We start from the raw sequence: 25,258 nt of genomic DNA, 5'->3' as shown, positions 1-25,258 counted from the left end.
AAAATTCAATGGGTTATTTTAAACGGAATCATAAAAAAATTAAATAATCCAAAAGAAGTCAGGGAAAAAATGAACAGGGACAAAAACAGGGAGGACAAAAAGTAAAGAAGACAAATAATAAAATGGTGGACATAATCTAATTACATTATTGAGCTATCAATAAACCAGTATTTAGTAACATTAAATGTTAATGAACTACACACTCTAATTAAAGTTTAGAGATTGCCAGACTGATTAAAAAACAAAACAAAAACACAAGACTCAATTATGTACTGTCTATAAGAGAGAGAGTCACTTTAATTATAAATAGATTCAGTTCAGTTCAGTTCAGTTCAGTCACTCAGTCGTGTCCGACTCTTTGCGACCCCATGAATCGCAGCAAGCCAGGCCTCCCTGTCCATCACCAACTCCTGGAGTTCACTCAGACTCACGTCCATCAAGTCAGTGATGCCACAATCCAGCCATCTCATCCTCTGTCGTCCCCTTCTCCTCTTGCCCCCAATCCCTCCCAGCATCAGAGTCTTTTCCAATGAGTCAACTCTTCGCATCAGGTGGCCAAAGTACTGGAGTTTCAGCTTCAGCATCATTCCCTCCAAAGAAATCCCAGGGCTGATCTCCTTCAGAATGGACTGGTTGGATCTTCTTGCAGTCCAAGGGACTCTCAAGAGTCTTCTCCAACACCACAGTTCAAAAGCATCAATTCTTTGGCGCTCAGCCTTCTTCACAGTCCAACTCTCACATCCATACATGACCACAGGAAAGACCACAGCCTTGACTAGATGAACCTTTGTTGGCAAAGTAATGTCTCTGCTTTTCAATATGCTATCTAGGTTGGTCATAACTTTCCTTCCAAGGAGTAAGCGTCTTTTAATTTCATGGCTGCAGTCACCATCTGCAGTGATTTTGGAGCCCAGAAAAATAAAGTCTGACACTGTTTCCACTGTTTCCCCATCTATTTCCCATGAAGTGATGGGACCGGATGCCATGATCTTCGTTTTCTGAATGTTGAGCTTTAAGCCAACTTTTTCACTCTCCACTTTCACCTTCATCAAGATGCTTTTTAGTTCCTCTTCACTTTCTGCCATAAGGGTGGTGTCATCTGCATATCTGAGATTATTGATATTTCTCCTGGCAATCTTGATTCCAGCTTGTGTTTCTTCCAGTCCAGAGTTTCTCATGATGTACTCTGCATATAAGTTAAATAAGCAGGGTGACAACATACAGCCTTGACGTACTCCTTTTCCTATTTGGAACCAGCCTGTTGTTCCATGTCCAGTTCTAACTGTTGCTTCCTGACCTGCATACAGATTTCTCAAGAGGCAGATCAGGTGGTCTGGTATTCCCATCTCTTTCAGAATTTTCCACAGTTTATTGTGATCCACACAGTCAAAGGCTTTGGCATAGTCAATAAAACAGAAATAGATGTTTTTCTGGAACTCTCTTGCTTTTTCCATGATCCAGCGGATGTTGGCAATTTGATCTCAGGTTCCTCTGCCTTTTCTAAAACCAGCTTGAACATCAGGAAGTTCACGGTTCACATATTGCTGAAGCCTGGCTTGGACAATTTTGAGCATTACTTTACTAGCATGTGAGATGAGTGCAATTGTGCGGTAGTTTAAGCATTCTTTGGCATTGCCTTTCTTTGGGATTGGAATGAAAACTGACCTTTTTCAGTCCTGTGGCCACTGCTGAGTTTTCCAAATTTGCTGGCATATTGAGTGCAGCACTTTCACAGCATCATCTTTCAGGATTTGAAATAGCTCAACTGGAATTTCATCATCTCTACTAGCTTTGTTCATAGTGATGCTTTCTAAGGCCACTTGACTTCACATTCCAGGATGTCTGGCTCTAGGTCAGTGATCACACCATCGTGATTATCTGGGTCATGAAGATCTTTTTTGTACAGTTCTTCTATGTATTCTTGCCACCTCTTCTTAATATCTTCTGCTTCTGTTAGGTCCATACCATTTCTGTCCTTTATTGAGCCCATCTTTGCATGAAATGTTCCCTTGGTATCTCTAATTTTCTTGAAGAGATCTCTAGTCTTTCCCATTCTGTTGTTTTCCTCTATTTCTTTGCATTGATTGCTAAGGAAGGCTTTCTTATCTCTTCTTGCTATTCTTTGGGACTCTGCATTCAGATGCTTATATCTTTCCTTTTTTCCTAAAACACATACTATGAAAATAGAAAATGATAAAAATCTGGAGTAGCAATATTCAGTTCAGTTCAGTCACTCAGTCATGTCCAACTCTTTGTGACCCCAAGAATCACAGCACGCCAGGCCTCCCTGTCCATCACCAACTCCTGGAGGTCACTCAAACTCATGTCCATCGAGTGGATGATGCCATCCAGCCATCTCATCCTCTGTCATCCCCTTCTCCTCCTGCCTTCAATCCCTCCCAGCATCAGAGTCTTTTCCAATGAGTCAACTCTCTGCATGAGGTGGCCAAAGTATTGGAATTTCAGCTTTAGTATCAGTCCTTCCAAAGAACACCCAGGACTGATCTCCAAAATATGCTCCAAGTCAAAGAGATAAAGAGAATTGTTTTATGATAGTAAAAGGGTCAATTCATTGGGAAAATGTCAAAAATTTTTAAAAAGTACCTAATAACAGCTTCAATCTACATGAAACAGAAATAGAATTAAAGGGATAAATAGACAATCTACAATTTTTGTTGGTGACTTCAACATCCATCTCTCATGCAATTGGTAGATCAACTACCAAATATTAGTAAAGACATGGATGAGTAGGACATTAAACATCTTGAGTTAACCTATAGAAGACCACAAAATATCTGTATCCATCTGTGGGTGTGCTGCATGTGCTAAGCCACTATTTGCGACCTTATGGACCGTATCCTCCCAGGCTCCTCCATCCGTGGGATTCTCCAGGCAAGAATATTGAAGTGGCTTGCCCATGTCATTTTCCAGGGGATCTTCCCAACCCAGGGATCAAACCCGAGTATCTTATGTCTACCTGCATTGACAGGCTGGATCTTTACCACTAGTGCCATTGGGGAAGCCCCATCTGTCTATCTATCTATCTGTCCATTTATCTATAATTTTTCCAATGTGTAAGATCTTTGCCAGGAGAGATTACTGTCTAAGTCATGAAAAAAGACTCAGTAGATTAAATCAAATCAAAATCATAATGAGAGTATTCCCTGACCATAATAAAATTAAAATAAAAATCATCAATAAGATATCTAGGAAAGTCTCAAATATTTGGAGATTAGATATAATCTATGAGTCAAAAAAATCATAAGAGGAAAACAGAAAGCTGCAATCTGAATGGTAATAAAAATACAACATATCAACATTTGCAGCTATAGTGGTGATTAGAGGGAAATTTATAGCTACACATGCTTATATTAGAAAAAAATGAAAGGTCTAAAATCAATGGCCTAATGAAAATAGGAAGAAAATAAAAGAAACCATGCAGGAGGTGATATGAAGGGAATGCTATAGATAAAACTTTAGAAACCAGCTAAATTGAAAAAGAATATAGAGAAAACAAAGGAAATGCTGGCTTTATGAAAAGGTTAAAATTAATAAACCATTAGCTACACTGATCATGAAAAAAAAGAAAACATGCATTCTCAATATCAGAAGTGGAGTTATCACTACAGATCCCACAGACATGAAAAAGATGATAAGGGAACGTTATCAATAGTTTTATGGTGACAAATTTAACAACTTGGATAAAACAAACAAATCCTTTGAAAAATGCAACTTACAAAAACTGACACAGGGTCTTTCTGAAAAAAATATTGGCTAATCAAAAAATACTTTAAGAATATAAATATGCAAGCCATAGTCTGGGAGGAAATATTTATAAATCCATTGGCTGACAAAAGAACTGATTTCCAGGATATATGAAGAATTTTTATAGTCTAACAATAAAAGATAAAAAAAAAATCCTCCACAAGGGGATATGATTTCAGGAGACACCTCACAAAGATAATATAAAAATGGGGAAAAAAATGGTTGATATCATTAGTCATCAAGGAAATACAAATTAAAGCCTCAGTCAGTCACTACACACCTAACAAAATGGCTACTTGAAATACTTAACACCAGTATTGGCAAGAATGTGGAGCAACTGGAGGTCTTGCTATTTTGCTGGTGAGAATATAAAATAGTACAACCACTTTGGAAAATTTCTGAAATTTCTTTATAAAACTAACCATATAGTTACCGTATAAGTTCAATTATTTCACTGTTAGGTATATACTCAAGACTAATGAAAATGCATACTGAAAAAAAAAAGACTTGTAGAAGAACATAACAGTCTTATTCATAATAATCAAGAAGTGGTAACAGTGCTGGTGTCCATAAACAGGAGAGTGGATAATCAGGCTATAGTCATTTATACCATGGAATATTGCAATAAACTAAAAGCACTCTTGATATGTGCAACAATATGGGTAAATATCAAAACCATTTTATTGGCTTGAAAGAAGGCTTATACCAGAGTGATCACTATATGATTCAGTTTGCATGAAATTCTAAAATTTGGCAAACTTAACCCATTCTTGTTGTTCAGTAGCCCAGTTGTGTCTGACTCATTATGACTCTTTGCAGTCCCATGGACTGCAGCACACCAGGCTTCCCTGTCCTTCACTATCTCCTGGGGCTTGCTCAAACTAATGGCCCTTGAGTTTGATGCAATCCAACCACTTTATCCTCTGTCATCCCCTTATCCCCCTGCCTTCAGTCTTTCCCAGCATCAAGGTCTTATCCAATAAGTTGACTCTTCACATCAGGTGGCCAAAGTATTAGAGATTCAGCATCAGACATTCCAATGAATATTCAGGGTTGATTTCCTTCAGGATTGACTGGTTTGATCTTCCTTGAAGACCAAGGGAAAGGGGTCTTACAGACTCTAATCCCACCCCTCTTCACAAAGGAGACTCAGTGATGTGATGTGTTTGCCTGGGAAAACACAACAAAGTAACAGGAGAAATTAGCTGATTTCTGGTTCACTGCTCAGAAGTCAGCTTTTCACAACCTCCCCTCTGCCAGGGAGAGAAGAATTAAGGCAGAAAATTTCCTATTTCTGAGCCTATGTGCCACTGCTCTGGTGTTGAGCCTTTGACCTATGAGTGACTGAGAGCAGAGCACCATCCCCAGAGAGCTCTAATAGGACCCTCAGGTCACCTGAAACACTGCCCATCATTTGAGTAGTTGCTTCTTTAAAAGAGAAATTAGCCTGAAAGCTTTGTCTAGCTTTGTGAGTCAGCTGGAAAAAGACCAAGTGACTCTGGACTAGGGTTGCAGAGAAAAAGAACCATGTTTGTCTGACCTAGGGGCTGAGGGGGAGGGCCGAGTGATGGGACTTCTTGATTACCAGCTGAAAAACTGTGCTTGGGCTCCTGTGAACTCTGCCTCCATTTTACTGTGTGTATTTCAGGGCTGGTCTCTAATTCTTGTTCTTCTTCTGAAGGGTGGGGCAGAAATTGCATTTGAAGTCCTTGCTGTGAGGGGTGGGAGTTGGTAGACTCAGGCGGCCATGAGTAACCACAAGTTAGAGGTGCCACTGGGCAAAAACCTTAACAGTGTGGTCTGGAGCCCCATGTTGGTCCCACTGACCAGAGCTGTATTTGTCTGAGGGTCCTCATATGATGTGATCTCAGAGGGGAGGGAACTATGCTATTCAGCACTCCACGAATACGGACCCTAGGCTAGGAACTTTATGTTGCTTGCTTTGTTTCAGACTCACAATGGCCTTGATACTATATTTACCTTTTATAGAAGAGACATTAAATAACTTGCCCAGAATCACATAAGTCACAGATAAGGAGGCCAAGTTCTTTAAGTCAGCAGTCCCCAACCTTCTTGACACTAGGGATGGGTTTCATGGAAGACAACTTTTCCATGGACCAGGATGGAGGTGTGGTTTCTGAATGATTCAAATGCATTACATTTAATGTGCACTTTATTTCTGTCTTGATTACATCAGCTTCACCTAGTTCATCAGGCATTAAGTCTCTCAAAGGATAGGGACCCCCTCCTTAAGCAATCCATGAGACTTCTCTCCCAAGAACCTGGAGATAAAGGCAATAACTTTGAGGTCAAACTAATCAGTTAAACTAATCAACTTGACATTTAACAAAAAGCAGTCGATTACCTCCTAGTGGCCCTAAGAAGAGCCACTTGACTATATAGCTAATCAGTAATAAAAATGCTTCTACCAAAGAAATATGTGATCAGAGTTCATGAGCAGCAGTGGGACACAGCAATACAGGAAAGAGAGCTGTAAGCCCTGGGACGTGTTGGAGGGGACTTCTCCCAGTTCACCTTGACCCTGGCATGAGGTGGTGATGGTGGGAGAATTGGGGAGATGTGGGTTCAAGGATACAATTTTTCTATTAGGAGATCAATAAGTTCTGGAGGTCTAATGCACAACATAGTGTATATAGTCAATGGTACTGTAATGTATTTGTCAAACTTGCTAAGAGACTAGATCTTAAATTTTCTCCACAAAAAGAAATGGTAAATTTATACTCTGGCCACTTGATGTGAAGAGTTGACTCATTGGAAAAGATCCTGATGCAGGGAATAATTGAGGGCAGGAGGAGAAGGGGTGACAGAGGATGAGGTGGTTGGAGGACATCATTGACTCAATGAACATGAGTTTGAGTGAACTCCAGGAGACAGTGAAGGACAGGGAAGCCTGGTGTGCTGCAGTCCATGAGGTTGCAAAGTGTTGGATATGATTTAGCGACTGAACAACAATTATATGACTGAAAGAAGTGTTAACTGACGCCAGGGAAGTAATCATATTGCGTTGTGGTCATGATTTAGTAGCTAAGTCATGTCCAACTCTTGGGACCCCATGGACTATATAACCCACCAGGCTCCTCTGTCCATGGGATTTCCCGGGTAAGAGTACTGGAGTGGGTTGCCATTTCCTTCTCCAAGGGATCTTCCCAACGCAGGGATTGAACCCACATCTCCTGCACTGCATGTGGTCTCCAGTCTCCTACATTGAAGGCAGATTCTTTATTGACTGAGCCATCAGGGGAGTGATATTGCACTATATAAGTGTATCACATCAGCAACTACACCTTAAATCTACACAATATTATTCATCAATCATGTCTTAATTTAAAAAATCATCAGAAAAATTAAAATAAAAATCTCTTCTATTTTTGGAAAAAATATGGATATAAATCCATTCTGTTGGCTTGTATTACTTTGCCCTAGGGAAGGCCATGACATACTGTTTGAAATACATTCATCAATGTTGAAAACTTTCATTTTGGTGAGCAGAACTGATTTTAAATTGTCTTCTCATCACAAGTTTGTTTCACTGGAGAGAAAAATCCAGTTTTGGAGTTCTTGATATAAGAAGGCAATTGCTGGGGCTTTGAGGGAACTTTTGAAACACTTTGGATTAAGTTCTTGTTTTGTGAAAATATTATCTGCTTTTATCTCTTTGAGGAGTCTCATGATGGGTTTCTGAAGATTTTATCTCTTTTAAAAAATATTATTTATTTATATATTTGGCTGCACCAGGGTCTTTATTGTGGCATGAGGGATCTAGTTCCCTGACAGGGGATTGAACCCAGGCCCCTTGCATTTGGAGTGCAGAGAGTTAGCCACTGGACCACCAGGGAAGTCCCCGCAGATACCTCTTTATACAGTCCTTTTTCATCCAGATGGTTTTATTCGTTTTTTTCCTATGGTCTCTGCCTTTGTTGTTGTTATTGTTAGAAACTTTTCTCAGATATCTGGTGACACTTAGCTGTCTATTTCTGTTAAAAAATAGAGCTTCTAAAAGTAGTTAGAGTTCTTTTTTGGGGGGGGGGGACGCTTCCTTGGAAGGTGGTCTGGTTGGGCCAGTTTTCTGGGAGCTGTACCCCACCAGCCCTATCTTTCAATATTTTCAGCTGGGCAGGTAAGATTCTCTCCAGAGAGGAATCTTCTTGCTTCCTGCCTGAGTGTCTGCTATCCTGCTTGCAACCAGTTGGGAGGAAAAGCTGGAGGATATCAGTGTTCATTGTATAACCGGTCACTTATTTCTAGTGTTTTCAGCACTGTGTGTATGGAGAGCTCCTACTGAGAGACCCTATAGAAAAGACACTTCTGGGTGGTGCCACTTTGAGGGAGGAACAGTCATTTCAGAGCAGGGAGAAAATCTGGGCTGTACTGGTACTTAATTAGAATTCAACCTTGTTTAAGAATTAAGAATTCATCTTAATTTTACCTATGCCTCTGGAGGTAAATTATGTTGCCAACTCAAGCTTTTAGGGGAATCTGGTTGCTTTCCTGTTGCTGGCTTAGGGTTCAGCAGTCCTGGATCTGCTGTCAGGTACCACTTACACTTTCTGCTTCCCAGCTTCCTAAATGCTGGGTAGGTACTCAGCTTCCTAGGTACTGTCTTTGCTCTTTTTCTTATCTTAGAGGGTTTACTTTTTAAGATCCTCTCACTGTGACTTTAATGTAATGTGAAGAAGGAATGAAAGCACATGCGTTTATTTTATGGCCTCTCTTAGCCAAAGTCGATATATTTTTCTTGGGGCATCCTTGGTGGCTCAGCGGAAAAGAATCTACCTACCAATGCAGGAGATGTGGGTTCTACCCTTGGGTCAGGAAGTTGCTCTGGAGAAGGAAAAGGCAACCCACTCTAGTATTCTTGCCTGGGAAATCCCACGAACAAAGGAACCTGGTGGGCTACCGTTCATGGGGTCATAAAGAGTCGGACTCAACTGAGCAACTAAACAACAATAATTGTATTTCTCTTAGAGTAAAATCTTGATCATTCCATGTTTCAGTTAATCAGAATTTTATATGTGTGTTGTTCTTTGATGAAGGAGAAAGAGAGTAAGAGAGAGTGAGAGACAGTGAGAGAGACTGAGAAGGAAGGAAGGGAAACATGGTGTTATAATAGACAAACCCACTGGTCTGTTTTTGGAGTCAATAAAGATTTAGCCCTGTTTTCTGTTTAAAAAGAAGTGATATTCAGACAATGATCTTGAATCAGTACTGGGGCAAGGGGGAAGATTTATTTGTGTTCAGTTTATAATCCTTAGGACAAAAGAATAAATATTGTAAAACACATTTTAAAAAAGAGTTTCTGATTAACCCACAAATAATTGGGCGTGGAAGGTAGCCCAAGCATCTCTGGCTAAGTCAGGGTCTGTGGAGATTTTCTGTGCATCAGTGACTTGCCCTTTATATTATTGTACTTTTTCTTTAGCTTAACATTCAAAAGAGTAAAGGGAGATGCAGAACATAGAAGGAAGAGGTCACCCATAACCTGCCTCTTTTCCCTCCTACCCAAAGACAACTGCTGTTAACATCTTGCTATATTCTCTTCCTATACTTTTTCAGACACCTTTTTAGAAGATATTTTTATTCATGAAATTGTCTGAGGCAATGAGTAAGTTGTCAGAGAGGACCACCCACTCTCCTCTCCTCTTCTCCTCCTTGAAGGTGATTGACTTAGGAACCCCATATCCTAACCTTACAGTGTTGACGTTAAGTGTTCCGTCTGGTTACTCTGCGGTGCCCTCTCCCTGTCACCCTCCCCTTCATTCTTTCCCTTCCTGCTTCACACCCCTCCCACACATACACACACACGGCCAGAGAAGGCCATGCAGAAAAATAATGCTATCACTCTCCGAAAGAAGGGGCTTTTTTTGTACTTTTACAAAGGACAAAAGGCAGTTTTGTCTATAAAAAGGATTTTCTATTAGTGTTGGCGAGAGGCTGAGAGGGATTTCTCCCTCTATCCAGTTGGAGAGAGAGAGAGTGTGTGTGCGTGTGTGTGTGTGAGACACACACAGAGAGAGGGAAGTGGACAAGTGCATTGTGGGAAGAGCAGCCTGACAGAACGGGGGGCAGGCAGCTGCAGAGCCGAGATAGGAACTTTGAGTGCTTCACGGTGCCAAGTCTGTCAGAAACTGCTCCTGGGGTCTGAAAAACAACAGCAGGATCCCGCATTCCTCTGACAACCACTCAGAAAATAGAGTGTAAAGAAGTGGGAGGAAAGAAAGATGTAGGGCGAGCAATCGAAATGCTTCCTCCTTCTCCATGGAAGCCTGTGAAACACTGGCTGGTTGAGCGGCTCAGGTGAGGGGAGATTTTGGACAAAGAATAGCCGTGGTGCTGCCAAGGCACATAACCTGCTCTTCTTTGAATACTGAATTTTCTTAAAGTGCTTGGGAGAATTGTCCCTTAATTTACACAACCCCACTTATCCTAGACTGCTGCTTCAGTTTTCTGAAGTGACTGCTTGGTTGATTATGTCAGGGGTCAGCAAACATTTTCCAGGAAAGAGCCAGATAGTTAATATTTTAGGCTTGGTGGCCCATATGGTCTCTTGTTGCAATTATTCAACTCCACTGTTGTAGTGTGAAAGCTGCCATTGAAATACGCACAGGAGCAAGCGTGGCTGAGTTCCAATGTAATTTTTTTTATGGACACTGAAAATAGAATCGTACTTAATTTTTTTACATTCTGTGAAATATTATTATTCTTTTGAATTCTTTCAACCATTTAAAAATGTAAAAAGCACTCTTAGACCTTAGGCTGGATTTGGCCCGTTGGCTGTGATTGGCCAAACCCTGGTCTTTATCCAAATCACAGTGGTGTAGACACAGGCAGGAGAGTGCACTAACCTTCCCGCCATCTCTTCCCTACTCCTCCCTCCCCTTCCTTTAACTGCCCTTTCCCTCTCTTCTCTTCTCAGCTTCACATTGTGCTGATTTCAGAATTAACAGGGACTCCTCTGGTGCTCCAGTGGCTAAGAATCTGCCTGCCAGTGCAGGGGGCATGGGTTTGATCCCTAATCTGGGAAGATTCCACAGGCCAAGCTGCAATAAAACCCGTGGGCACAACCGTGGAGAGTGTGCTCTACAGCCCAGGAGCTGCAGCCACTGAGCCCTTGTGCCCCAACTACTGAAGTCCGCAGGCCCTGGAGTCCGTGCTCCACAACAAGAAAAGTCACTGCAATGAGAAGCCTTGCAATAGAGAAAGTCTGCGCACTCAGCAACGAAGATCCAGCACAGCCAAAAATAAAAAATAAATTGAAAAAAATAATAAAAGAAGATTAATGAAAGGAAACTAAGGGAAATGAAGGATTTTCTATTTAACCCATTAGTGGCAGTGTCAGAATAAAAAGCCAGAACTCAAGGAGCAGTCTTTATAGACCAGAGCAACATGATGGGATTCTTTTTTGTGATTCCAAAGGGCAAGCTATCAAAAAGCACACAAGCTCCTTAAGGTTGTGCTGGGTCTGAAACTGACTTCTTTGTTAACTGCCTGTTCTAAGATTCTTGAATGCATAATTAATTAAGTTGTAGTAGTTAATGTGCTTCACACAACTGGGCTGGTAAACAAGGTTGGACCTGCCTTCTAGGAGCTCACTTCTTCAGGGTATTCTTTTGAATGATTCCTATAAACCTACCAATGTGTTGTTTTACCCTTAAAGAATTAAATTCAGCTATACTTTCATAAATTGTGATTAGAATTAAAATTTGGAAGGATATCCATCCTTGGAGCATGCAGGTAAAGGGAATAAAAAGCTAATATATAACTCATACTTCCTACCTGTGCATTAGGGTTTAAAATAACAAGACTGTTAATTTATTTTTTTACTATTATTTTAAAATGAAACCAACAAACTGAAACTAGTTTTTATTTACTAAAATCATCCTAAATCATGTGAGCTTGAAAAATACCTAGGTTAGTTTCTGTTGTATTTAGATACATATAAGCACTTTTTGCTTTAAGTTAATAAAATAGAGTTTTTACATATTAATTTTGGCAATGCCATCCAAAGGTAGAAAAATAACATTTATAATGTACATAAATAGACACATATACAAACACAGACAGATACTTCTTAGCTTTCATTTGAAAATTTTAGCCATGAATCAGGTACAAACAAAGTTCACTAGTCTATAAATAACAGTTGGAATAAATTAAGTTTATTACTTAGATGACTAAGATCTTTTTACTATTTGTGGTGACATTATCATTTGTATTTGCCCTTGACAAGCAATTTTAAGACAGCTGTGGTTTAAAGTTTAGGCAAAAACCCTTTAGCAGTTTGTATTTAAAAAGGCCTTTTCCCCCTGCTCCCTTTTTCCTTTTAGTCTCAAGCAAGTTTTAGTTATCTCCTAGATGATCCCATTTTAAAGGGATAGCAAAAGAAAATATGTTTTTTCCTTAGAGTTTTGAAGTATATTTGTCTGTTACCAGAAATCTTACGATAATTATTTTTCTTTTTTTGAACAATTTTGGCTCCAATTACCTTGATCTTATGCAATACCTAGGGCTTCCCTGGTGGCTCAGATGGTAAAGAATCGGCCTGCAATGCAGGAGACCTGGGTTCAATCTCTGGATTGGGAGATCCCTGGAGAAGGGAATGGCAACCTACTCCAGTATTCTTGCCTAGAGAATCCTATGGACAGAGGAGCCTGGCTGGCTACCTACTGTCCATTGAGTCGAAAAGAGTTGGACATGACTGAGTGACTTTCACTTCGCTTATGCAATATCTATTACATTTTGAGAGGGACAGGTGAGGTTTGGGGATTGTTAAAGTTATGTGGTCTTTGACTTGCTTCTACGTTTACATTTCTACTTTTGTAGCGATTGCAACACAAGGACAGTTGCTTCTACTGTTTCTCATATATTAGCTCCAAGTGGATCCATTTCCTGATCATTTGTAGGAGGGCCTTTGAAAATTCTGAGGGCAACAGGTGAATTTTTAAGAGAGAATTTTTATTGAAAAAAAATTGCAGTCTAATTGCTGTGCTTTCATCTTGTTAGGGAGTCCCTAAGGCCAGCTGTTTTGTGTGTATATATATATAAAACTTCAATTATTTAAAATGAAGTATAATTGACTTATAATGTTATATTAATTTTAGTTGTACAGCAAAGTGATTTGATATTTTTATATATTACAAAATAATCACCAGAATAAGTCTAGTTACCATCAGCCACCATATAAATTTATTGCAAGATTATTGACTATATCCCCATGCTTATATTACATCCTTGTGACTTATTTATTTTGTAACTAGTATTTTGTACTTCTCAACCTCTCTCATCCATTTCACTCCTCATCCCACCCTTTTCCTCTTTGGCAAACATCAATAACAAGACTGTTATTTTAAATGAGAACAAAAAATCTTACTTTCAAATAAATATAGTTCCTAGCAAGTAAAACATTGATTCCTCTGGTTCTAGACATTTCTGGAAGTGTCCTTACTGCCTAGGCTACTTCCTTCTGTACAAACTACTGCTCATGTCTTTATCCTTTGTGGCTCGATGTGCTTCAGAAATGACAACTTTTTCTTTTGAAGTCATGTTTTGCAGATAACCTGAGCCGTCTTGCCTGATGGTAATGTTTGGGTGAAAAACTTCACGTAAAGCACATTGTGAAGAAATGGGTTGTTATGGCAAAGGCTCCAAGTGTTGGGTTGAGGTGGAGGGGTGGAGAGAATGCAGACTTCAGAGTCAGACAGTTTGGGGCCTACCTCCGTTGTGAATTGCCTGTGTGATGTCAGAAAAGATACTTTTTTGAGACTCAGTTTTCCTATCTGTAAAGTGAGACTAAGAATCCTTTCCTTACACTGTTGTTCTAAGGATTAGAAATGATGTAGCTACGCTGGTGGTTCAGCAGTAAAGAAAATGAGTGCAATATGGGAGACCAGGGTTTGATCCCTGGGTTGGGAAGAACCTCTGGAGAAGGGCAAGGCAACACACTCCAGTATTCTTGCCTGTGAAATCCCATGGACAGAGGAGCCTGGCAGACTACAGTCTATGAGGTAGCAAAAAGTCAGACACACTGAGCATGCATGTACACACACACACACACACACACACACACACTATTCTTATTTAGCCAATTCACTACAAAGGATAAGGTGACATGAGATAGAATCTCTCCAAAATAGGATTTTGGGAATAAACTCTAAGGCAGTGTTAAATAAATGAATCAAGATATTTTTCACTCCTGTTTTTGAAGTATGTGACTTCTTGGGTTTTGGTGGTGTTGAAATCTTCCACGGAAGAATTTGACACCTCACTTCTGAGTCATACTAGAAACATCATGTTTCATTGCTAGTTACTATTTTCCTTTTTTTTAAAAAAAGTTATTCGTCCAGCTTGTCTTGAAAGATCAGTTAAATGTCATATTACCCCTACTTCTGTTAATCTTTCAGAATGCTCACCACAACAGTCACAACAATTTCCTCATGCTCCAGTTTATTTAAGAAGTGTTTCTCTAAATATAGTGTTACTGAATTTTTATTTCATACATCCAAGTTTATTTTTCCACATAAAAATAGAGATTCACTATAAAACATCTGGAAAACACAAAGAAGTAGATTTTAAAATATTCTTTTAGTCTTATAACACAAAGCTGAAAGTAAAAGTTGCTGAGTCGCATCTGACTCTTTGTGACCCCATGGCCTGTACAGTCCATGGAGTGGGTGGACATTCCCTTCTCCAGGGGATCTTCCCAACCCAGGGATCCAACCCAGGTCTCTCGCATTTCAGAAGGGTTCTTTACCAGCTGAGCCACAAGGGAAGCCCAAGAATATTGGAGTGGGTAGCCTATCTCTTCTCTAGCAGATCTTCCCGACAGGAATCAAACTGGGGTCTCCTGCATCGCAGACAGATTCTTTACCAGCTGAGATACCATGGAAGCCCCACAACACAAAACTAGCCACAGTTAAATCATCACTTCTCTTTTGGTATATTTCACTCTGATGCAATTACTATTTTTACTGTCTCTTCCCCAATCAATAACAGTGATGATATGATGTGTATATGAATGTCTATATATAAGCAGTTCACAAATATGTATCTTTCAAATAATGTATGTTTATTGTTGTTCATGCTAATATACCTATTCATCATAGGGAAGTTGAAAAATACTGAAAACTGTAAAAGAATTGTTAAAGACATCTCATAATCCTATCATACAGAAGTAATTTCCTTAACATTTTTTTCTGTTGCGATTTTAGACTATTGAGATATTGCTACATATTGTGATCTTTAAGTATAGTTAATGAACATCTACCAAAATAAGGGATTCAGTAAAGGATTCAGTGAAGATATTGCTTTGGAGCAGAGAGTAGTATGCTTTTCAATTATAGACATGAGTGCCAAAGACAAAGTGAAAGTTGCTCAGTCATGTCTGACTCTGCGACCCCATGGACTATACAGTCCATGGAATTCTCCAGGCCAGAATACTGGAGTGGGTAGCTGTTCCCTTCTCCGGGGAATCTTCCCAACCCAGGGATTGAACCCAGGTCTCCTGCACTTCAGGTGGATTCTTTACCAACTGAACCACCAGGGAAGGCCATTCAATATGGGTTTTGAAGACTTCAACCTAGGTATGAAAATAGACATTGTACTTCTATCAACAAGGGCTTCCCAGGTGGTGTGGTGGTAAAGAATCCACCTGCCAATGCAGGAGATGTAAGAGATTTGAGTTCCATCCCTGGGTTGGAAAGATCCCCTGGAGGGGGAAATGGCACCCCCCTCCAGTATTCTTGCCTGGAGAATCCCATGGACAGAGAAGCCTGGCAGGCTACAGTCCATGGGACTGCAAATGGTTAGTCATGACTGAACACACACACATACATTCTATCGATAGCGCAGTTTGAAAAAATAGACTTTATTTTTTAGAGACGTTTCAGGTTCACAGCAAAACTGAAAGAAAGGTACAGAGATTTCCCATATGTCTCCTGTCCTACACGTATAAAATCTCCTCATTACCTGTTACCTGGGGAATGATATGCTCCATTTAGTCCTTTTGGTCATGGTGTGCTGGTGTCTGCTGTTGAAGTGCCGGTCCTTTTCTCTTGAGTTTGATGTACCTACAGAATGATTTCTTTGTCCTGGCTGAAGACTCTGCTGATCACTACCCCCGTGGGTACCTCCCTTTTTCCTCCCCGTGGCACATGGATACTTTTGCATCCCTGCACCACCATGGAGAATGTAGCCTTTGGTCAACTCTAATCATCTCCCTTTGTAGGTCTAACCTCTTCTTGAGGTGCCATGTTGCTCAGGGAACCAGCTGAATGTCAGTCTTCCAAGTGAAGGTGAAATCTTCCAGTTTGTATCTGCGAAAGGGAGAAAAGGCTGGCTACATTCTCTAGAATTTCCAGTTTAGTTGGTTGTTATCAATACAGCCTCCTCCTGGATTTTGCCCTAGCCAGTGAACCAGATCAATACATCTGCTCAAGTGCTTACCCTTCTCTTTTCTCCTCAAAGCTCTACATCCTCCTGTCCCAGAACTTCTCCATTTTCTCCCCAGGCAGCTTAAAATTCTCTTTATTATATGCAGAGCTTTCTAGCTTCGTATTATAGCAAAATCCCATGAGTTCAATCTCAAAACTTGAATGTACCTTGCATTTGCTTTGATTAGTAAATAGTTTTTTTCCCCCATTGTCTGTTTTTTTACTTTAGAAATGCCTTTCACTCCTGACAAAGGCTGACTTTCAATAAAAGCCTAGCTTTTTCTCAGTTATTTTTGGCCTTTCTTTCCTACCAGAATATGCTATGGATGAGGAAACATGTGGTAACAAGGCTTTTGGCATTTAAGAATACACCTGGCAATACTGACACATATTTCTCCTCTTTCTCCATTCCCAAGTATATTTGGTGTTGGATGTTTGTTGACACGCTGAGGGATGCCGATGTTCTGTGGAAAACAGACAATTCTGGCTCTCCTAAAGTTTGAGGTCTTTGGTTTGACAAAAGTGGAGAGAGGAGATGGCTGGGGATCCCTATGGCTGATGGGTTTTGTACATTGCAAAGTTACACAGTCAAATCAGAATCTAAAAATATTTTTTAAATTTTATTTTTATTATTATTTTTAATTGAAGTATAATTGACTTATTGTATCAGGACCATAGGGCTTCCCCGGTGGCTCAGCGGTAAAGAATCTGTCTGAAATGCAGGAGACACAGAAGACATGTGTTCAATCCGTAGATCAGGAAGATTCCCTGGAGGAGGACGTGGCAACCCACTACAGTGTTCCTACCTGGAGAATCCCGTGGACAGAGGAGTCTGGCGGGCAGTGGTTCACAGGGTTGCAAAGAGTGGGACACGACTGAGTGACTAAGTACAGCACAGCACATCAGAAGTGTAAGTGAGATAATTCACATTTTTTCCCCTTTTTTTCCCCCAAAATATGTGCTTAGTACTCATTACCCCAGTGGCTCAGCTGTCTTAGGAGCAAGCAGCTAGGACAGAGAAGGATCTGAAAGAGAGGGAAGAATATACTTGCCTAATTTCTGGATTTCTGCCAAAGAAGGCAGTTCATTAGCAAGACCTTGGCTTGATTTCTATGAAAGGGACATGGCCTTTATTTCACTCAAGCACCAAATTTATCGCACTGTCTCTAACTGGCTTTTGTTTCTTAATGATAAGATTATGTTCCATCTTCCAGCATCTCTTCCACCTCCAGCTTCCCAGTATCTCCTAGCAATGATTTCACCATCTATTTGACAGAGACAATTGAGTTGATCAAGAATGGACTTATCTTAAAGCCCTACCCTGACAAGTCTATCCTCCAAATCCACTTTTGTCTGTTCCATAACCTCAAGGAGGGCCTACCAATTCCAAGATGCTGTCTGATTTCTATGGAATAACTGACTTGTCTGAAAATAACGTACAAATGTGTCATTAGTGTATTAACACTACACAGAATTCTATTTTCTTTCAGGAGTAGAAAAAACCTGGTAATAAGTAGCCCATTGTTTGACAGCTTTGCACCCAAGTCCTCAGGGACCCAAACTCATGTAGCTCACCACTTAACTCTTTCTGTAATCTGCAGTTTTAGCAGTTTCTTCACCTGAAATAAGAAGGAAAAGATGAATAAGGTGAGTGTCCAGAGCATGTCCCAACTGTACCTTAAGGAAAGATCCCAGAAACAGCCACATGACTTTCCTCCTACCATTCCAAAGGCCAGAACTTAGTCACATGGCCACACCAAGCCGGGATGAGGTAGTGTGTCCAGGAAAAACTCTTTTTATGGAAGAGGGGAGAACTGGCTTGGAGGGGTATTCAGGAGCTTCTGCTATAATGAAGTAACTCATTTTCCTTTGTATTCTTTTTTAGCTTTTTATCTTATACTGGAGTAAAACCTATGAACAATGTTGTGATAGGTTCAGGTCACAGCAGAGCGACTCAGCCATACGTATACAGATCCATTCTCCTCCCAATTCCCCTCTCTCCAGGCTGCCATATTACATTGAGCAGACTTCCACGTGCTATACAGTACGTCTTTGTTGGTTACCCATGTTAAATATAGCAGTGTGTACATGTGCATCCCAAACCCCCTAACTATCCCTCCCCTTCTCCCTTCCCCCTTGGCAGATATAAGTTCATTTTCTAAGTCTATGAGCCTGTTTTTGTTTTGTAAATAAGTTCATTTATATCATTTATTTTTTAGATTTCACATATAAGGAATATCATACAATATCCCTTATGTTTTATATTCTACTCTAAAACTATCTCAAAGAATATTTTCGATAAGGACAGCCTCTCTGAAACAGATTTCTGGTCTGCCTGGTTGGAAAATGAGCTTCTTAGTTGAGTATGAGTTTTATTTATTTGTTATTAAAACCTATATTATTATGAAAGTTATAGTAATATTGCTATCTTAATTACCTTCTTTGCTGTTTTATCATTATGCATGTGGCATTATTCTATATTTTGAAGAAAGAAAAATTTTCATGGAAGCTTTTCACAGAATAGTGGTAACAGTTCTCCAGTGGAAAATACACTCTTGAAATAACTTAGACATGAAATAAAACCCTTGTACTGTGTCTGAGTACAGAGCCAAGAATGATTGAAATTAGGGAGGATTAGGATACGGATGTTCTGGTTTGTGGCTGAAGCTGTCCTCCCTCCACGCTCTGCTAGGAAGCTCTTTCACAAGTAGCAGCCTCAGCTTGTCCACAGTGGGCAACGGAGCTCAAAACCATAACATGGCATTTGTCTCTAAACTCCTTGATTGCTTTGAAACCGCCGACAGTAAAACAAAGTTCGCCCAAGGCAAAAATTCCCCTGTTTTTCTTCTGTCCGTTGTAGATCAACGAGAATAAGTGGATTTTTAGTCACACAGTAAAATTTTATTGATGCTCTATGATGTCCCAGACACTGTCCTGGAATTTGGAAAACAACAGTGAAGAAGTGTGCAGCTATTTGGCATTTGGATTACTGACCCATTCTCTGACATTCCCCTGCTCTGTTGCGAACAGCATTTCTCAGGCTCTTTTGCCAACTGGCCCCTGGTTATGCTTCAACAAGGGGAGGAAATCAATTGTGAGAGGCGTGGAGAAGCCTGAGCTTTTCTCATCCATCACTTCCATCCCCATCCCAGGCTTTAGGTGATACCTCCAACCGTGGCTGTATCTCTTCAGTGGTTTCAGGTCTACCAGACCCCATGACTCCATGGTCCAAGCTCCTACAGGCAGCCCCACTGTGGTTTCACTTTCCACCAAGTGGCTAGGCTTCTGGCCTCTGGTGACACCACTTTTTCTCTCCACTCCGAGGGACAGAAGATTCTTGCTCATCGTATCTTTTAACACCTTTGTTACTAGTTCCCATTATTAAATGTTACATGAAGCCTCTGGCAAAACTCAATATGAAAGTTACAGCTAGGACCCTAGGGTTTTACAGCTCTCTTACATTGGTAATTATTCTTACTCTGAGATACAGTTACAGGTAGACACAGTTGTTTAATCCTTAAAATCCAAACGACCATATGGCTTGACCCATCAGTTGTGAACTGGGTGCTATCTGATCTTTTAATACCAAGGCAGAAGCTTGCCTGTGTGCAGCAACACTACATCATCAAGTGGAAATGGCAAACATGAGATCAGGCTGTACAAGTCTAAGAGGACATAAGTATAGCATTGTTGCTAAGTCGTGTCTGACTGCAGCATGCCAGGCTTCCCTGTCCTTCACTATCTCCTGGAGTTTGCTCAGACTCATATCCATTGAGTTGATGATGCTCTCTAACCATCTCATCCTTTGCCACTCCCTTCTCCCCTGCCCTCAGTCTTTTCCAACATCAGAATCTTTTCCAATGAGTTGGCTCTTCACATCAAGTGGCCAAAATATTGGAGCTTCAGATTCAGTATATGTCCTTCCAATGATTATTCAAAGTTGATTTCCTTTGGGATTGACTAGTTTGATCTCCTTGCAATCTAAGGAACTCTCAAGAGTCTTCTCCAACACCACAATTCGAAAGCATCAATTCTTCAGCACTCAACCTTCTTTATGGTCCAGCTCTCACATCCATACATAGACTACTGGAAAAACCATAGCTTTGGCTAGATGGACCTTTATTGACAAAGTGATGTTTCTTCTTTGTCTGGGTTTGTCCCAGTGTATAGTGTATGAGCAGGTAACTCAGATCCCCAGGCATTGGCTTCTGCAGCTTTGCCATCCTTACTTCCAGCTACTCCTCATGGAGTGTCTCCTATGACTAGCTGATGGAGGAAGAAAAAAAAAAAAAAAAACTTGGACCTGGTGAACAGATGTGTCTGCATGATAGGCTGACAACAATTGGAAGTGATTTACAGGCTTCTGATTTACAGCTTCATTTGGGAGGAATGAAGGGAAGCCTCTGAGTGGACAGAACCTTTGGCAATGTATCTGGTTCCCTACTTTGCAAGGAAGGAGATATAAGTATATTCCTACACTGATTCATAAAAGTGGCATAGACTGGTTAGTCATGGAGTGAGGATGAATCAGACTGGAAGATTTGTCACAAGGAAGTCTGGAGAAGAGGAATGTGGCTGGACTTCACAAAAAGGCACAGAGTGTGAAAATATACTCTGAATACAGTCCCCATAGGGAACCCATGGAAGTGGAGGCCCTCAGTAACTAGGAGAACAAGGTAACCCACTCTGTGGACATCACTTGATCTCTTCCCTCAAAGCTTGCTCATGTACAAAGTGGCCATAGCAGCAGTGATAAAGGTCATTCATAAGCTCAACTAAATGGACTTCCCTTCACCAAGACTGATTTGGCTCAGCCACTGCTGAGCGCCCAAAGTGTGGCTATAGGATCAGTGCTGTGCAATATGATATCAGGTTGATTATGCTGACCTCCTTCCAAATGAAGGGGGTCTATCCTGAAAATCACTTTGCCTTTTCTGCCTCCAGACTTTCTATCAAAGGCCACATTCACCATTATGGTATCCCATTTAATTGTGTTCCTGACCAAGGAATTCATTTTATTGTGAGAGAAATTGACCCCAAGCTCAGCACAGCATCTTACTACATAAACCCTCTGCCTGCAGGATAAGGCACGCACTTTGGACAGTAATAGAAATACAATATTCTTTTCTCCTGAGTCAAATATACGGATCTGGGAATTACAAGTGAAAATGGGAGAAATTCTCAGTATTACACTTAATGGCCCACATACAACATGTTTTCTTCCTGTATTGGCAACTGTGGTTCAGAGGTCCTAATTCCCAAAGGAGAGATGCTTCTATCACAAAGGACGTTTATGGTTCTGTTGAACTGGAAGTTGAACATCACTCTTGCATACAGCATTTTTGGCTTCTCATGTCACTCTGAAACAGCAGGCAGAGAAGAGACTCCAGATTTCTTAACTATATCCCCCCCACCTGCAACTTACCTGTCTCATGTGGTTCCTTCTTTATATCTTTAGTTGTGGAAAATCTTCTCCTAGTTTTCAAGTCATTCTCATAGATAGTGGCTCCATATATGTGTGCTAAGTCGCTTCTGTCGTGTCTGACTCTTTGCGACCCTATGGAGTCCACCAGGCTCCTCTGTCCATGGGATTCTCCAGGCAAGAATACGAGAGTGGGTTGCCATGCCCTCCTCCAAGGGGATCTTCCTGAGCCAGGGATCGAACCTGCATCTCTTACGTCTCCTGCATTGGCAAATGCATTCTTTACCACTGGTACCACCAGTGCTCCATATATAGTTGTAGTTTTGCTGTGCCCATGGAAGGAGTGAGTTCATAGTCTTTCTACTCTGCCATCCTGGCCACTTCTCCTTCCCACACACTGTTTAGTGGGCACTGTTTATTCTATTGACTTAGAGAAGGGAGAGGGACCAAGGTAATTTACAAGAAACAGGGTTGAGAAGAATTAAGTGAAAATGTGTAGTTCAATGATACCATGTGGAGAAAGGAAAATAAAGAGGAGAAAATGGCAGAATGGTTACTTTCTTGGAACAAGAAGAGTGAGGGAAGCCAAGAACACAGTTGGAGCTGGACCAGGTGGAGCAGAAGTTCCAACTGAGGCTGCACTGAGAGCACTCCCTGCTTATCTTGATAACAGTCTCACCTTCTGCTGATGATGCCCAAATGAGAAAAATCTGGCAAAAAGAGCCAGGGGAGGCAGAGTCATTTATGATCCAATGTACCTTACCTTGGGAGAAATCTGAGAAGGAATTTGGGAAGGATTGTGTTGCAGACAACAGGTGAGATAATAGTGGGAACATTTCTGGCTTGGTATAAAGTAACCAGGACCTCTGTTTGTGAATTTCTATTTGAATGCTACACCATGTGCTGTGTGTTAGTCACTCAGTCATGTCCGACTCTTTGCAACCCTATGGACTGTAGCCAGCCAGGCTCCTCTGTCCATGAGGATTCTCCAGGCAAGAATACTGGTGTGGGTAGCCATTCCCTTCTGCTGGGAATCTTCCTGACCTGGGGATGCAACCTGGGTCTCCTGCATTGCAGGCAAATTCTTTACCAGCTGAGCCACCAGGGCCTGCTAAATTTTATCCCATCAGTGTAAAGAATGAGCTCTGATTATTATGGTTGTCACTGGCTGGATGTCTATTATTTTCTAGAAACTGTGGTGGAAACTTTATATAAGTCATTTAATTACATTTTTTTCAATCTGCATATGAATTAGATATTACAATTATTTTATAAATGAAGAAAATGAGCCTGAAAGCAATTAATAAATTGCCCAAGGTCAGATTGCAAGTAAGTACCAGACATAAAACCCACATCAACTAATTCCCAAGCTTCTGCTCTTTCAATTATGTTACAAACTTGATCACAAAAAGAATTACTTTATTTGTTTGGGCTCTTTCACCAACTATTAGGTTTATCTGTCAGATAATCTAATCAAATGAGTGGGAATATGTCATTTAGAAATACTTTGAGGAAAAAAGATTAAATTAAAATGTTAATGCATGGCCAATGATCAGAATATTCTATCTTTTTAAAAATGTATGTGAGAAATTGGACCAGCTGTATGTTCAGTTCAGTTTCATGAACGTTTATTGACAATGTGCTATTCTTGGGGAAGAGTGGAGATGAAGTGTCGATGCTCACCTAGGACAGCAGAAGATCACTTTTTCTGCAACTTACATATTGGTAGGGCTTCCCCAGTGACTCAGATGGTAAAGAATCTGCCTGCTATGCAGGAGACCCAGGTTCAATCCCTGGGTTGGGAAGATTCCCTGGAGAAGGGAATGGCCACCCACTCCAGCATTCTTGCCTGGAAAATTCCATTGACAGAGGAGCCTGGTGGGCTACATATTGGTAACAATTGCAAAAAAAATCACACCCAAGCCTCACATTAGACATCTAAATCTTGCCAAAACACACATACTACAAACAATGCATAGCAAGTGCAAGCAGAACTAAATCAATGCTTTAGTTTATTGGAATGCCTCCAAAGTATCCTTCTCTTGGCATTACAACCAAATGAAAGAGATTTTATCTCAAATGAAAACCAGTGTGTGTTGTTATGTTTATTGAGCTAATGTGTAAGTAAATAGAACTCATGTTCAAAGTTTTTCCTCAGTGTTAACATTAACTTGTTCCTCTATATGATTCTCAAAAAAAACAATGTATGTGAGAGCAAATTAATGCTGACAAAATATCACTGTAGAAAAAATGCTCCCATTCTTCATTTACAGTCTTGGAAATAGGTACTAATAATGAATATATTTGCCTAGAAAAATTTGGGGGTGGTGACCCATTTCACGACCATTCCTGAGGTGAATGTCCATTTGATTCTAGGCCTCTGGCCACAGGCAACTGATATAACAGATAAAGATCTCTAACCTCAAAATATTTTTTCACAAGGATCCAAAACATGTGAGGGAAGATACAGAGATCAAGGCTACACGAGCTGAGTTATACAGATGACAGTCCTCTAGAGAGAAAAAATCATCTTGGCTGCTGTGCTCAATAGCAAAGGTTAATAGAAGTTCTTGCAACATCGTGCTAGCTGAAACATTAAGGGACCAGACCATTCAAGAGTGAAATACCAGACAATTTCCTGGGCAAAGAATTCTGATTAGCTGAGTTCCTGCCTAAAAGCAAGAGTCAAGAGGAGTCAAGAGTCTGCAAGGAAGTCAGAAATACCAGCAATGAAGGAATGTCAGTTTCAGTAAGAAAGGAAAAAACCTCTACTTGCATTTCTTTGTTTATAATATGTCTCTATCTTTTCCTAAAAATATTTTTTATTGGAGTCTAGCTGCTTTAAAATGTTGTGTGAGCGTCTACTGTTCAGCAAAATTAATCAGCCATATATATATATATATATATATCCCTTCTGTTTTGAATTTTCTTCCCATTCAGGTCATCACAGAGCTTTGAGCAGAGTTCCCTGTGCTGCGCAGTAGGTTCTCATTAGTTATTTTATTCATAGTATCATTAGTGTCTATGTGTCAGTCCCAAATATATCTATATCTATATTAACATTTAACATATAATAATGTTTAACATATAATAACCTTTTCTTTCCTTTCATAGTCTGTGCATTTGCAGAATATAAAGATAGAATTACTACAAATCATAATAAATGGCTATTACCTGGAGACCCTGGAATCACTAAAATGTGGTCTCATGACATTGTTCCTTTCTTCATAGTGGGATAAACATTTGGGATGTTTCCTATTGGAGAAGCGAGTGAGACTGTTATTATATATAGAATAATTACTTCTAGTTGTATGAAGAATATGGAAATGTGGGAAAAAAGATTCGTGTGCTGGGTGTAGGGATGTGTATATATAAGTGCACGAGTGCATGCACGCACGCACACACACACACACACCCCAGACAGCCGGGGACAGAATGTCAGAGACACAAAGCGGGATGGTGGCCCAGCTCCTGATGCTTTCCCCAGTGCCATAGCTGCAAGATAGAGTTTGTCCCCTGGGCATGGCTATTTGGTCCAAGAATAGAGACACCTGACTCAAGTTGAGTCTGTTAGATTTACTCTCCTAACAATTTGAAAACCTGAGTTGAGACACATGGAAATGGAGTT

Source organism: Bos indicus, chromosome 21 (assembly GCF_029378745.1).
Source record: "Bos indicus isolate NIAB-ARS_2022 breed Sahiwal x Tharparkar chromosome 21, NIAB-ARS_B.indTharparkar_mat_pri_1.0, whole genome shotgun sequence".
In the NCBI taxonomy this organism is placed as follows: Eukaryota; Metazoa; Chordata; class Mammalia; order Artiodactyla; family Bovidae; genus Bos; species Bos indicus.
The sequence above is the reverse complement of the archived record's forward strand: the minus strand, read 5'-3'. Positions refer to the sequence as shown.